The sequence below is a fragment of the Falco peregrinus genome, chromosome 7, assembly GCF_023634155.1.
Source record: "Falco peregrinus isolate bFalPer1 chromosome 7, bFalPer1.pri, whole genome shotgun sequence".
Lineage (NCBI taxonomy): Eukaryota > Metazoa > Chordata > Aves > Falconiformes > Falconidae > Falco > Falco peregrinus.
Genome location: NC_073727.1, coordinates 20,636,116 through 20,651,260, shown reverse-complemented (window position 1 = coordinate 20,651,260; position 15,145 = coordinate 20,636,116). Strand labels below are relative to the sequence as shown.

Below are 15,145 nucleotides of genomic sequence, written 5' to 3'. Positions count from 1 at the left end.
TACTGAACTTAAATCCAGCTATTCCATCAGGGAAAAAAAGAAAGAAAAAAAAAAAAAAAAAAGGCAGAAAGTTGTGGGAAATGAAACCCAAACATGAATAAATCTCAGTGGAGAAAATGCTGTTGGGTTTCGCCTAAAGCACAAGACAGGACTGCAAACCAGATATCCAGAGTGGGTTTCACAAGACCCCTTCTGCCTAGTCTTCTCTCTCAAATTGGCACAATTGTTCAGCACAAACAGCATTTTTTTCCTCATTCTGATCTGGTGTCTGTACAAATCTGGCTTGGTTTTTGGTTTGTTTTTATTGTTTTTGTTGCCTGTTCCCAGCTATTTCTATTTTTATGGTGCAGTATTTTGTCTATATGGAATGAAATACAGATGTGTTCATGAAATTGTATAGCAGATGGAATTACAGGTTGGGGTTGATTTGAAAAAAAAAAAAAGCCTATGAGAAAAATATCTATATGAAAAGTATGCTTCCAAAGTGTGTGTTTGAATTTGAGCACTTTGTCATTCTACTGAGCTTTTTGAAAGGTTTATTTTGAAATAATGAGACTTTATGAAGGTTGAGGGTTTTGAGATACCAAAAAGCACAATTATCGTTAAACTGTTGTAATTTTATTGAGGTTCCATTATGTTATTTCATTCTTTGCCTATCTGAACATTCTAATCCCCAAAATTTGACACAAAATATGTAATCCTTTATATCTGTCCATTAATTGTCTTGCATTAGGCAAAAGGGAGAGATGCAGCTGTTTCATTTCTGCTCAGAAATCATGCGGAATTCCTGGCCTTATTTGTTCTTATTTGCTTTAAAAATAGGATTGAATTTTGTACTTAGCGGTTATTCTCTTCAAGACCTACTGTGAAATCAAAAAGGTCTCCTTTTAACTGAGTGACAACAAATCTATCCAGTAAATGGAAGAGACAGCCTGATTTTTATCACATCTGCAGTGAAATGTGGTCTATGAAGGACTAGGTCATGCAAATCGCTTGTGGATCTGACGTGGTCATGCTGATAGGTGTAACAAGGGGCCAGGTTTATCCCTGTTGTGTTCTGCAGCTGCAGGCATAGGTGCTGGATGAAGTGAATGTCTGAAGTAGCATTAAGAGTGTCCTCAAATGTTCAGGGGGCTGGTGGGTTGTTTGATGAAATGGGAGAGCCTTAAGCATTTCTTTTTCTTCATCTCTTTGTCTGAAGGGAGCCTACATTGTCTTCCCTTACTCTCACAACTGTTTCCACTGATGCTAATGGGATGCCTTTGGTTTTGGTCATGGAAGAATTTTCTTGTAACATCTTCCTGTCGCTTCGCTGCTGTGGTCGCATCATGATGATTTGCTAAGGTTGACTTTGAAGTTTTATGTCCTGTAGCATCGGCTCTGCTTTACTGAGAAGCTCTGTGTGTCTCTTCCATTATGTGCAATGTCTCTGTGGAGGTAAGAGCAGTTTCTTTTAGCGTCATGGTCACTGCTGTGCTATCTGCTCTTTTCCAGGTTCTAAGACTGTTCATTTCTATAAAGGTCCTTTCTATATTTCTGTATTTCTATAAAGGTTTATTTTGGCAGCTGTATCATGAGCAAAATTTTCCTCTTATTCCAACTCCATAAATGTGGGAGAGCTCTACCAGCTTCGCTGAAGCTGACTCAGCGTTCACCCTGGCATAGAATAGCAGCATGCATTGGTAAGAAGGGTGTGCTATGTGAGCAGGAATTGCCTCTCTGTTGACTGTTGCATGACAGGTGAGTTATAACAAGTGGATCTAATAGCACTAGGAATGTCTTCTGCTGTCTTACTGAAGAGAGGATTTGGATAAAGGCTTGAGCAGGTTCTGGCAACGGAGCCCTTACAGGAACTAAGACTCATCTGAGCTGGATCGAGGGTCTCCTGAGATCCTTTAGGCAGCAGAGCATTGACAGAGGCTTTCACCTGCAGACTCTGTTTTATTTGATCTTGGTTATCTCCTGAGGTTTGGAGGCACAGAGCCCCACACAGTGTCAGAGTTGGCTTCCTTCTGCTCAGGTCAAGTCAAGATGGTTGGCAGAAGGTGAGGGAAGTGTCTATGCTGTTAAGAAGCAGACATCTGTACAAGGTATGTTGGTGAAAGCATGGTTTGAGGGCTTCTGGGTCCCTTAACAGCTGTATAGTTGGGCATCAGCACATGCCCAAGCTCATACACTGAAGGGGAGACTAGTGCACCATCAGAAGATCCTACAAAAGATACCAGAGCTTAAAATATATAGGAAAAGTGCTGCAATTTTAGACCACTGAAATATGGACTCACTTAGCAAAGGGGGCTAAGGACATAATGCCTGAGGTGGCAACTGTGAAGCTTTATTTGTTACAGCCATTCCACTGTCAGGAAAAGGTGGTTGTTCAGACAAGTGGTGGATCACCTTAAACCTGAAGAGAATTAGCCAGGAATCACCAAAGCGGTCATGTCACCCAGCCCACAGTCCTGCCTGACCGTAACCTTGACTAGATATACAGGGAGGAGGTGTAAGGCTGGTAGATGCTGAAAGGATAATCTTCCCCCACCCAGTGGGCCTGTCGCATCTCTGAGGCTGGCTTGAGTCTCAAACATGTACCTTGAATTCCTTTTCTGAAGTGATAATGGCATTAGCTGTGAGGACACTCAGCTCTTCTTGGTGCCAGTCCCTCTTTGGAACATTAGCTCAGCACCGCTGACATCACTTGGCAATGAATTTCTTACAGGTCTGCCTGGGCACCAGATGAGCTTTGTACTGCCAGCTGGTTTCAGTCTTCAAGATGAACAACCAAACTACCTTGCTGGTGGACCTGCTTGGGGTCTTATCTCATGACCTAGCGTGCTCTTTATATAGCACTGAGATGTACGGTGAGGGGTTGAATAATATTTGGATGTGCTGTGAAGATGTAAAAACTCTAGACTTGGTAAGAGCCACAGATTATTATCCCATTCCTGCTGGGTTCCTTCTCTACGTCCACACTAATAATTTAAATAGAGCGGGACCTAGCTAACTGGCACTCGGTCACTCGGTTGGCGATGTTTTTCAATTGTAAGCAAGATCCTGGGCTGGGGACAGCTAGCGTTGACCCGAATAGTCCCCTGTCTGAGGACTGAGCAGGGGGTCTGGAGACAGCAGGCTCTGTGGTTTGGTTGTGGGCACCCTGTCTTGGAGGCTAAGGAAGATGGTCTAAGGGAGAAAGAATGGGCCTTGGCAGGGTTTTGTTTATTAATTGTAGATATAGTCAGCATGAACCTCGTCAGCTGCTCATTAAATGATATGACAAGTCATGGTGTGCTATTCAGGAGGAGGCAGTATTAGGCTAGACCTGCAACCGAGTCCCTGCTTAGTAAGAGAGACAAGGTTTGAGGGAGAGATCATATCTTTTACTAGAAAAATATATTTTATTATTAAAATACCTCCCCCTTTAAACCATGCCTCTTGTATTACCTTAGACTATGCCAGCTACCCAAATGTGATTAGGAAGTGTTTAGAAATGTCTTGCAATGGATTTTGTCTCAGCGTTATCATTCTAGCGTTTACAAACTTTTGTGGCCCTTTTAAATCCTTATCCCAGGGCACACACCAAAGCAAGAGATTTCAGCTTTGCAAGGTGCCAAAGGTTTCTTATTAAGTCCAGAAATATCATCCCTGTTTTCCATGGGAGCTGAGGAGACCAGTGTGTTCCAGGAAGAGCCCAGAATTTTTTTGCTCCATGCCTTCCCTTTGTTATGCTGCCAACAGAGCCTCAAGGACAGCATATGGCCTTGTTACACTTGCTTTTTCTTAAAAAAAAAAAATATATTAAGGACTTCACAGTGCTGCATGCATTTTAATGCTGTAAAATGTGCTGTGTTTATGTGCATTACCCTCCAACAAGCAAGATATTTCTGCAGAATTCAGCAGCTTCAGAGCTGGCTGCATTTTCCTGCAATAATTTCTGATTTTTCAGGCTAGGGGAATGGTCGCTTCCCCCAGCACGAGACTGATTTAAAATTTAATTCTTTGCCTTCTTCCCAGAATACTTCCTCAGCTCCAGACTTACTAGAAACTCAGCCTTGAGCTTTCTCAAAACTTATAGCCAAGAGCTGAAAGAATTTGCATCGCCTGGGCTCTGGAGAAGTGTTCAGCATGGCAACTTCAGGTTGGGTTAAGGGTTCACAGGTTTGGTAAAGCTGCTGCACAGCTCTCTGGATCACTTCTACTTCTCGCTCCATCAGGTCCTGTATTCAGTTCATCAGATGCTTTTCCATTATTACTTTTTTCTATAAATATGAAACTTTTTTATTGGAGAAACCAGATGCATTTGCCTCTTCTTATATAATGACACAAGCAACCTTGACCATATCAGCCAGGTACAGGTAATTTAAACAGCAGAGATTACCGCTAGCCCTTTACTGGAGCAGTACAGTTCCTTTCTCGGGAAAAGAAGTTCCTAGTTTACATGGAGCAAAAAGATAGCTGAACTGAATCTGCTATTAAAAATTATACCAAATGACATCATGTTTAAAAGTGGAGCATTTCAAGCCAATGCAGGAAAGAGAGGTTGACATCAGTGGGGAATATAGATGAACGTAGATAACATCAGTGCAGTTCTCTCTGCATTATTGATGTACAACATCTCTGCTGTGACACAACCCTTTCAGTCAGGACTTTCCCTTCATGGAACTATTTGGCTGAAAATGCCAATGGAGATATTCCCTGGAGCCTGCTGTTGCTTCAGCCTTTGTGATAGGACATTGGGATGTTGGACAAAAATTCTTGAGCTCTGCTGTTTCATCTGTTAGTACTGCCATTTCCAGCCTACTTGCTTTGAGATACATTCTATGTACCAGGTAATTGAAGAAACTATTCTCTGCTCACTTCTCATTTGGTCTAGTCTGAAAACCTGTTAAAGCAATGACTAAGGTCTAGTTATTTTCGTGTTGCATGGCTACATCTGTATTTTATTGAGCTATTCGAGGAGTTCCAGAAGATGCGTCCTTTAAACTTCCAAGCTTTAGCAGCCCTGTGTGCAATCAGATGTTCTTCCCCTAGATGTGGCCAGGTTGTGTTATCACGGTAGGATCTTAGGTTGGTTGCTTTTGTAGGAACTAAGAACACTGTGAGAATACCCTGACATTTTAGTTCTTTCAGATTTTGTCTTAGCAGCAATAACATAAGCTTTTAGTACATGGCTTATTTACTGTTCTTTATTAACGTATCTTTCATCTACATCACCATGACAGTTAGTCACCCCTCTATACCTTACATGGGTACATGTGAGGCAAGATAGTGGTACTCTGTCATTCTCCCAGGGCAATTTTATTTCTTCCCCTTGCTCTTCAGCAAGAACTGAAAAGTTCTCCCACAGAGCTCCAGCAGGAACCTGTCAAGTTGTAAGGTTTTGGCTGAGTCTTCACTAGAAATAGGAACGCCTCCATGTAAGTGATTCGTGCTCCCTGAGCTTTCTGTTTGCTCCATAACATCCTGGTTGCTTTGGGACACAAAAAGATGCAAGAACTAATAACTTTGCAATCTAAGGTAAGATTCATCTCACCTGACTTTAGACATCTACAGTGTGGATGCCCCACATGAGTAGATTAATGAATGGAGGCCACTCATACAGCCTGTAGAAAGGAATATGAGCTTCTGGGATGCAATTCCTGTCATCGTAAAGCAGCTGCCTGCGCTTTGTCAGATAAATCATGTCCTATAAACATCTGTGTCTGTCTTGATTTTAGAAATCCAAGATACTAACTCAAAGACAAGGATCAATCTCTGTTCAGATAGAGGCACCCAGTGTCTCAAGATCAAAATCAGTTTTTAAAGTGTACTCTGCAGACCGCTTACCTGTCAAGGTCATCTGTTTCTTACGTTCTTATAGGTGTGGAAGGAAAATAACTTCTCTCATTCAACATTATGAGTCAGGTTGATGACATTACAATTTCTATTTTGCAAAACATCTCATTGGAACCTTAATAGCCAGTTTCCGCCTTATTTGTACAGTAGCACTTCCAAACGATCTAGTTTTCATCTTCTTTTCCAGCTGAGGGCTTCAGTAAAGAAGTGTCACCTCTGAAACTCTAGAGTTGTTTCGGTCTTGGGTTTCTATCCAGACTTGGTCACAGAAAATTTTTGTAGGAATAAGGCAAGATTCCTGCTGTCCTTCTTCCATCCACAATTCATCAGAGAAATTCAGACATTAACATCCAAGGGGAAAAATCACTGTAGAAGGTAGAGGTGTTTGAAGTTGCCTAGAATAATGAAGCCTACCCCTCTCAACTAGCCTCATAGTCTGGTGTCACAAAGCTTGACATAGTCCAATTTTAAATAACTTAACTTAGCAGATTTTGATGACTTCTTTTCTAGCTTGGGAGCTTCTGTGTTAAGTATCTTGAGTACTTCATGGAGCCAAGGCTTCTTCGTTAAAGAAGTCTTCACGGACATCCTGACTTTTCAGCCTTTTGGGTTAGGCTTGAGGTTCACTGTCTTGTTGCTTAGAGCTTGGGAGGAGCAGTAGTTTTCCTTTTACAAGGATTGTTGTTGTTGAATTTACCTTTGTCTTTTAAATTTATTTTTGCTTTAGAATAATGATCATAGCTAAGTGAATGCCTCTTGCCATGAGGCAGCACAGCAAGCATATGTCTCCATACTTTGACTGCTTTTCCACTGCCTCACCAAGCTTTGAGAGGAATGGCTCATTTAATGAAAACCCAGGGTAGAGGCACACTGTGATGAGAACGTGTCTATCCTCAAACCTTACCCCTGCAAAGGGATAAGCATTCTTCCTGACCAGGGATTTTGTCAGGTGTTTAACTTTTCTGTGAGCCAGATTGATGCAAGCTCCCACAGTGTTCAGTAGACTGCACCAGTAAAGGCGGGCTCTTCTCAAAAAGAAGGTAGTTTTAAAAATAAGTAACTAAGGTCCAGTGGCAGGTTTGCCATATGGAGATGATCCTCAGGCTGAGGTCAAGGTGTGCTGTGAGAGAGGAGTGGGTTTCTGCAGGAGGGACTTTGCAGTGAGAGGCTGAGGAGCAGTGGTGGAGCTGGCTGCAGGACCCAAGCCTGGTGGGGGGAGGTAGTGTCTGACAAAACAATGCGTGGCGGCTGATAGAACCAAGAGCAGCTCACTCTTCTGCTGGAGTCTTACTGTTTCTTAGTTGCCCAAGTGAATAAAATCAGAATAAAATCTAAAGTCATTTCAGAATAATATATAAAGGGAGGCAGAGATGGAAGATCTTTGGAAAAAAAGTTTGTCTTTATCTCCCTTGAGCTCATAATGTTCATCCAAGCTCCTCTAGCCTCTGGCTGGGACTTCACTTAGCTGAGGATTACAGGGGCGATTTCCAAAATATAAGGTTTATTTTAGTATGAAATATTCCTGCTAAGTAATTCTGCAGCCTTTCCCACCTGAGTACCATATATTTACCTACTAGCCATTTGGAGTGGGGAAGGAAGTTGAAAGAGGGATTAATCCCACTTTCACTCTCTAAAAGTTAAAGCGGCTGGTCTAACCTCTTTCCATCTGCTTCCTCTATCATCAGCGGAAGGAGATGGGCATCTTCAGAGAGGAATTCATCTCACACCCCTTTTTGGGGTCTAACTTTCAATAACTTGAACTCAGATGAAACTCAGCCTCTTTACCCAAGTAAAGGCAAACTTCAGGAGGTAGAAATGGCAGACTCAAGCACTAAATAAATTCCTGACATAGTCATCAAGGGACGGGGGCATTTCTGATGTAAGCCTGTATTTCAGGTGGTTATGAAGTCAGCGGGATACCTCTTCCTGGAGCAGTAATTTAACCTGCAGCCTCAGATCCTCCCATACTACTTTCTGATTACTGTGTTTTCTTGCTTAGATGGAAGCCTAGCTGGTTATAAAATAAAATCAACGTGTTTGACTGAATTAGCAAGTTACCACGATGCTTCTACTACTTTAAAGCTTGTTTTACTCAGAAAAGTCAAAGCTGGTTGCAGTAAGCCGTTGAGTCCTGTGTGTGCGCCTAGGGCATGTGATGGGCTAGAGAGGATGTGTATCAGCCACGTACCACAAGCGACAGACAAGGAGCAGCGTGATGGTTCCTCTGAGTGCTGCAATGTTTTGCTGTACTTTCAGAGTAGACATGAGCATAAAGCTGTGAGACCTTGGCTGCTCTCATCCAGCCCCCCAAGACAGGGCAGTCAGTTGCACTAAGGTAATTTTGGCTTAACTCCGTTGAACTGAGGGGCTGAATCCAGTTTCTCCCCACGGATTTCCTGAATTGCCTCCTTTGTGGTGTGTTCTACGTCTCTGCTTGCTTAGCTGTGAAGTTGGCTTTTTAGGGTAGGAGCTGAGCATCTTTCTTGAGTTAGTTCCACGCGGTGGGTTATTGCCAGGGCTGCAGTCATTTGCATCTCATCTTGATAATTAAAAAAAAAAAAAACCAAACAAAAAAACAACCAGAAAGAGCCCCTTCCAAATACATCTGTGGCTCGGAGTCACAGGGCCGGTATAGATGATCCTTCTTTAGGGAACTCGTCCAGAACAAAAAGTAGATCATTTACAATGTTAAATGCACAAACTCAAATCCCAGCTGTGGGAAGCTGAACACCAGTTTGCCTGGCCACAGACTGATGAGTGAGCAAGAAGCAGCAGTTTGACAACACAGAATCATCCGTGAACACCAGGAGCTCAGTGGGGTGGCAGAATGCCGTGACTCAAACACACAGTTGCATCCCTCATTGAACAGTTTTTACATTTCTTTACATGTTGGAGTTTCGACAAAGTTTTCATGCTTTTTGTTTAGGGCAAAAGTATGTGCTTGTGAAATTGTGAAATTGATGTGTTATTTTGTATCTGTTTAAAAAAGAAATGTATTTAAAGCTAAAGAGCCGTTATTGTGCGGGGTTTTCTCTCAAACTGGTGCATACACTTTACATCAGGGACCTACTATACGTAACAAAAATCAGTGATACAGTTACTGTAAAACCAGATACACACCTTTTACTGTAATAATAACAACTTTAAAAACCTTGCACTGTAATGGTTACTATTAAAAAACAAAAAAACAAAAAACAAAAAAAAAAACCCTCTTGTCAGAACTGATTTTGTATCTTTGATTATATCTGAAATTTTAGCATTTTGTATACTTACTATGTCAACAATAGCATCCTCCATGGTTAATTTCCTGGTTCTGTTCCCTCTCCGTCTAATCAAACATATGCATTGCTACATGTTGATGGGCAGGGTATGGCTGTGGGAACCGAGTAGGTCACCCCCCACTCCTGTTCAGAGAGGTGCGCCCGAACAAGCCAAGTAGAAGGAAAAGCAAAGACCCCAAACCACTTGGATGGTTTCAGATCCCGTTCAGAGTTCCAGCTGCCCTGATCGTATGACCAACAGAACCAGTGAGTGACTCCTGAGTCACTTCGTTGTTCTGGCCACGTTGGCTGTCCAGCTCCATCACACAGCAATGCATTGTGGGTAGGTAGGAAATCCAAACCAACGAGATAACTTTGCAATCACTAAGTTTATTGATTTCTCTTTTTTTCCTTCCCCTTTTTAAACATTTTTTGAAATAAGACGTATTTGGAATCACACAGCATGATGTTGCAATTCTTTCTATTTTTAAATACTGATACATTCTGTGTGTGAAGTCTTGTTTCTTAGCTAACAGAATCTTAAATGTGGAGCTGAGTTTGAACCATTTTTTTTCCTTGTTGTACTGTGATTTGGGAATTATTTTGATATAATCCTTTAATTTGGTAGAAGATTTCCCACACCTTCTCCCTCCTTCCTATCATCATTTCATATTTTTTACAAAACTGAAAAAAAACAAACAAACAAAGGAACAAATACTCTTTTTTTCTCTATTTAGGCTGTGTAATGTTGTGTTGTCCAGATTCTGTATAAAAATATGTATATGATGTATCTGATATTTGGCAGTGAACGGCTGCAACTTTAACCAATATAATTAACAAAGAAATGCATAATGTTGGTGTTTTAAAAAGTAAAAAAAAAAAAAAAACCTAGTTAAGATGTTTGTGTAAACTTGCATGGTTTAAAATGTACTTAGTGCATTGAGAAATGTTGTTAGGGTCCTAAGTGAAAGGCTGGTTTACTTTTTGATTCTAATGGTGATTGGTTTGTTGATCAGAATATCCCCTATACTGTATGTCTTAGTTTATTTAGCATATTTTTTTTCTCAAGACCTAGCATAGTGTATCTATCTATGTGTAATACTGTTCCTTAAAACCAGGTTGTGGAAACTGCGTTTCATCTGGCAAAATGATACTTTGCTTCACAGTTGTGATTCAGTTGCGTTCCATTTAATTTGCTGTGAAGTCCAGGTTTGATTTTCCTTTGGGATCTTACTCGCCGGTGGGGAGACGCTAGAAGCCAGGCTGCGAGTGCCACTGGGACAAGGAGGACCCAAGTGGCTCGCTCCAGCCGGACACCAGGACATCGGCATCAGGCCTGGCAGTCTCTGACAGCGGAGGGGCATGAGGGCAGGATTTGGTCCCTCAACAAACGAAGGCTGGGTTTTTCCTCAAAGCAGCATGTGTTTTATCAGGATCACAGCAGGCATCCCCTGGGGTTTCTCCCAGCTCTCTAATGGATGAATTTGGCTTTTAGTGGCAGCCATCTGACACTGCTGAAATAATGGGGTACCGGCACTGGAGTGTGGACAACCAGCCCTTGCCACCATGAGCAACACAATGAACCTTCAGTATTCGCAATAAGCTCCATGCTCCCTTCTAGAAGCACAAACCCACCGCCTTCAAGAGGAGCTGGCTCTGCACCTTGCAGAGCTGAGTCTGGCCGATGAATGTGGTCAGAGCTAGGAACAAATGTCCGAGCGGGGATGTCACAGGCAATGGTCACGGTTCATTTTCACATCTCCTGCCCCCACCACACCTCTTGCCAGTTTTCTCCGTGCTTTGCTTCTGCTGCACCACCACAATGGGGACATTTCCAAGCCTCCAGCAGGAACCGCACCAACATCATCAAAAGTCACTGGCTTTAGTGACCATTAATGGCTCCTGGGATCAACCTCCCTGCGCTGGTCAATGCAGACATGTTCTTGTCTCTTAATGCCTGAAAAATCCCCGGTGGCCTTTCCCCAAAATAAGACAGAGCTACACTTAGATACATAGAGCTATCCAACTTCTTCATGTTCTTCATCCCAGAGGGTCTCAAAGGGCTTTTCCAGCATAACATGGTCTTACTCGTGCAGCCTGTAATGTGGCAGAGCACTGTTCCTAACCCACAGCCACCTCTGGGGTGAACCTGCCCGACGCCTGCCAGCCCACGGCAACTGTATGCAACAGTCTAGTGCAAGAGGTGTGGACTGCACCTTTGGGGGAACCGAGCAGAAGTGTAACATGCACAGATCACAGCTAAGTCCATGCTAAGACAGGACAGGACAGGTTGACTCCTTTAGTTTCCCTTTTCTGGGCAGTCCCCTCTTTTTTTCTGTCCTCACACCATGTTGGGCATTGAGTTGTCCATGTAACCTAAACTTTTCCAGTTTGCTTTCATCAGCTTTTGCTTTCCTAAAAGCTTTTAAAATACTCTTTTTGCACAGGAGAATAGGAACAAAACTGCTCCTCCTCTGCTCCAGAAACAAAAGAACTCCATCCCTCTCGCTTTCCTTGCCTCCCTTCTTTATCCAAAGCTACTGGCCAATTAACCTTCAGTCTTCTCTGGTCTCCACTACTTCTTTTAAACCATGGTTACACTCTTATTTTGCTGCTTGATGTTCTACATGTTTATAATCCAGACAGAAATAAACAGCCTGACATTAGGCACTGGCAGGAATCCTTGTTTGGTATGCTGATATATGCACTGTCCTGTGGCCAAATAATACAGCTTGATGGATGCCGGCTTGTGGCCTTGATGCTGACTACAAATCCTGTGATTTGTTGCAGGATTGGCTACATCTCTGAAAAGCTGCTCGTGGCGGTCATCTCCCCAGCTTGGTAAGCTTTATTCTCACTTTGTTCTAGATCCAGAGTTTCTCCAGTAAAACAGTGGAAATGCTGAAACACTGGCTGGCTGTCAAGAGGAGGAGATCACCTGGTTGATGTTTCATGGTGTGGTGCTCAGTGGATCTTTCTCTTTAAGAAAGATTCGGTCAGTCCTGAGTCCTAGTCTTTACACAGAAAAGCTCCTGCTGAAATCGAGTTTTGCTTTCAAAGGCTGTGAAATCAGTTACTTCACACCCCTCAAGGTTGTATGTGAAGCATCCTCAGATGGAGGACATCAGTATTCAATCCCTTGCAAGAGCCTTTCCTAATAGCCATGTTTTGCTGCTGCAAAGCTGACCTCCTGTATCTCCAACATGTTTAGGAGAAGGAGCTGTGCACTATTAGAAAAGAGCTTATTCCTTCAGAGATGAAATCTGGAAGCATGCTTACATAGTGTCACCCTGCCCTTGGTCTATCTGCCTCTTCATGGCCTCACATACATCAAGAGGAAGCTGGCTTTTAGAGCAGCGTCCTGCAGAGAGTCAGCCTCTCACGGTTGGTCCTCCTCCCCTGTCTCAAGGCCAGCATGAAAATGTTTTCATTTGAGCAATTAACCATACATCTGACGTAAATTATCGGAGTCCCTCAGAAATAACTGGAGCTATCCTAACACACACCAGCCAAGGGCATGGCACAGCTCTCTACCAGCTGCTTAGAAAGATGTTTATCTTCTAGTTGCCTACCAAGCTTTGATTTGCTCAGTGGGAGCATGTTTTGGGGTTAGATAAAAATCCTCTTAAAAAATATTACACTGGTTTGCAAGCTGGGCACACTGCTTCACTCACCTTCTAACCTCACCCTCACTAGCAACCCATTAGAAGAATCTCTCTGTATAGACAGACTTTCCCCTTCCTGCCCCTAAGACAATCTCATGACCAGCTTTAATTTTCAGCATTGAAATAAGATAAAACTAAATCAAACATCTCAAGCCTTAAACCCTGAAAACATTCAGCAAAGTCAAGGTGAGGCTGAGATTTTGCAGGCCAGAGCTGTGGATTTATGCAGGACTTTACATGACTGTTTTATTTCCAACGCAATAAAGAATAACCAACTTATTGTAGCAAACTTTGCATCAGGTGCTATCTCCCAAAAACCTTCTGCATGGGACAGTCTGCCCTGTATTTTCTCTGTCTAGCAGCACTTTGCAGAATATTGGAAGGGAAAATACCCTCTTTGCTCTGTCCCAGCAGGGGCTGATGGCAAAAAGGGAAAACTGTGGCTATACATGTGTTTTTTCTTTCTTTTTATTTCTCTCTTCCTTTATTCTTCCTTTTTTCTTCCTTTTATCTACCTTCCTTCCTTCCTTTTTCTTTATATTTCTCTTCCTCTTTCTTTCTCTTTCTCTTTCTTTCTCTTTCTCTTTCTTTCTCTTTCTCCCCCCCCCCCCCCCCCCCTTATCCCTCTTTGTCTTTCTGCCTTTCCTTCTTTCCTTCCTTCACTCTTTCTTTCTTGTGAGATGAGTAGGTAGAAGGTTCACTGGAAGCCACTGGATCTGTGAAAGCAAATCCCTTTGGTCTTTCCGTCATAGTTTCAAAGTTCAGTTGAGGGTGTTCTTGTGAAGGGCCCACAGATGTCCCTTTGGAGCTACCTTTTGGTGGTGCTTTCGTTCGTGTCCCACTCTTGATGTGGTTTCTTACCTCTTCTGGATTATCTCTTTCATTGGTGTTATGCCCAGTGTCCTTTTTTTGGTCGTTAACAAGCTGAACCCTGGACATGAACCAGGAAAATGAGTGTTGATACACTGTCCCAGGAGCTCATTGGTCTGTCTCTCCCACCTTCCGGCAGACAGCCATGTACCTTCTTCTTCAGAGAGGAAATGCTACTCAGAGCAACAGGCTGGCATCAAGGATCACTGGATCCTTGTCGTAGCTTTTCCTCACACTTGCTCTCTACTTTGTCTATGTGTGCCTCAGTTTACCCACCCAGGTATAATAGTATCTACCTCACAGGGGTGTTGTGAGGCTCTGTTACTGAGACCCTTGCCTGGAAGGTGGGGTAGAAATGCCCACTGTTCATAGATTAGCTCATCAGCATTCCCTGTACAAATTTCTTGAGATCAGTGTTGGCAGAGGTCAGCGCTGTTCTGGGTTTTATTCATTGCTTTCCCCTGATGCCAAGGTTTGGGGCATTTACATCGACTCCCCGCAGGCAAGGCTGGGTATGACATGTGGAGAAGATCAGAGACGGGAGGCGCTGCGCTTACTCCTGAGGTAGCTGAAATTACCAACACAACCGTGGGCAAAGGGGGTTTTGCTCTACTGTCCCAAGCCTCCAACAACCACCTCATCAATCTCTTTGCCACCATGAGCACTCGGTCTCTTTGGATTGCAAGTATCACTGGAGATTCATGCAAGTGCACATTTTATCTGCATATGAGATGCCAGTGCTTTCTGTAACAGTCCAGGCTGCCCTACTGCACCACAGGAACACCCAGGGAAATGTTTGCTGGAGGCTATTTGAAAGGATGTGCAAAAAACCAAACCAACAAGTAATTTTAAAATAATTTCTCTGCTTTGATAGAAGTTTAGTACCTTGATGCACACAGACTCTCCTTGACCATACACACTTCAGTCAATGCATTCGGGCTCTAGCAGGATTTATTACATGAATCCCAGCAACTGGCACCGGAGGAGAGGAAAACTTCGTCACATTCCTAGCCTAACCTGTAGTCAGTGGAAGATGCTATTTTACCTGAGCTTCATCTTAACCCGAATGAACAGTTAACAGAATGAAAACCATTCTGTTCAAGTGCAGGAGTTTCTGCTGCTTCCTTCAGGAAAGCCAGTAATCTAAGGGCCCCCAATGAAGTGGGCTTTTGAAAGCTGCAAGAAGATTGGATTAGGACAGAAAATGGTAAAAACAACCCAAAGAAAAAAGTGCAATTATCCTCCCAGAGGTGGAAAAGGAGCCCACAAAAGGCCCTTCTGGTGCACCACACAAATTCAGTTAAGGGAAAACAGTAGGATGGATTCTCTTTCACCCACACCTGTGCACAGAAATTCTTGGAGCAGCTTCGAGTGGGTCCCCCTCACTGCAAAGCAGTACTTAGAGAACTTCTGCTTCCTTTGCCTTTGAAACCTGAGTCACACACTCAAAAATGCAGGAGGGAAGAGCTTTAGCTAAAGTGAATCAAGTTTTCTGCACAGGGGAGATGGATAGGAAAGAACTGT

The 15,145-nt window shown here is 43.0% G+C and overlaps 1 long non-coding RNA gene across 1 annotated transcript; it reads left to right on the top strand.

The window, feature by feature from the left end:
• Positions 1–2,271: 2,271 nt before the first annotated feature.
• On the top strand, positions 2,272–8,412 carry LOC129784897 (uncharacterized). Its single transcript, XR_008748106.1, has 2 exons — positions 2,272–7,475; positions 7,518–8,412. It is a non-coding gene; the product is annotated as an uncharacterized LOC129784897 (long non-coding RNA).
• The last annotated feature ends 6,733 nt before the right edge of the window (positions 8,413–15,145 follow it).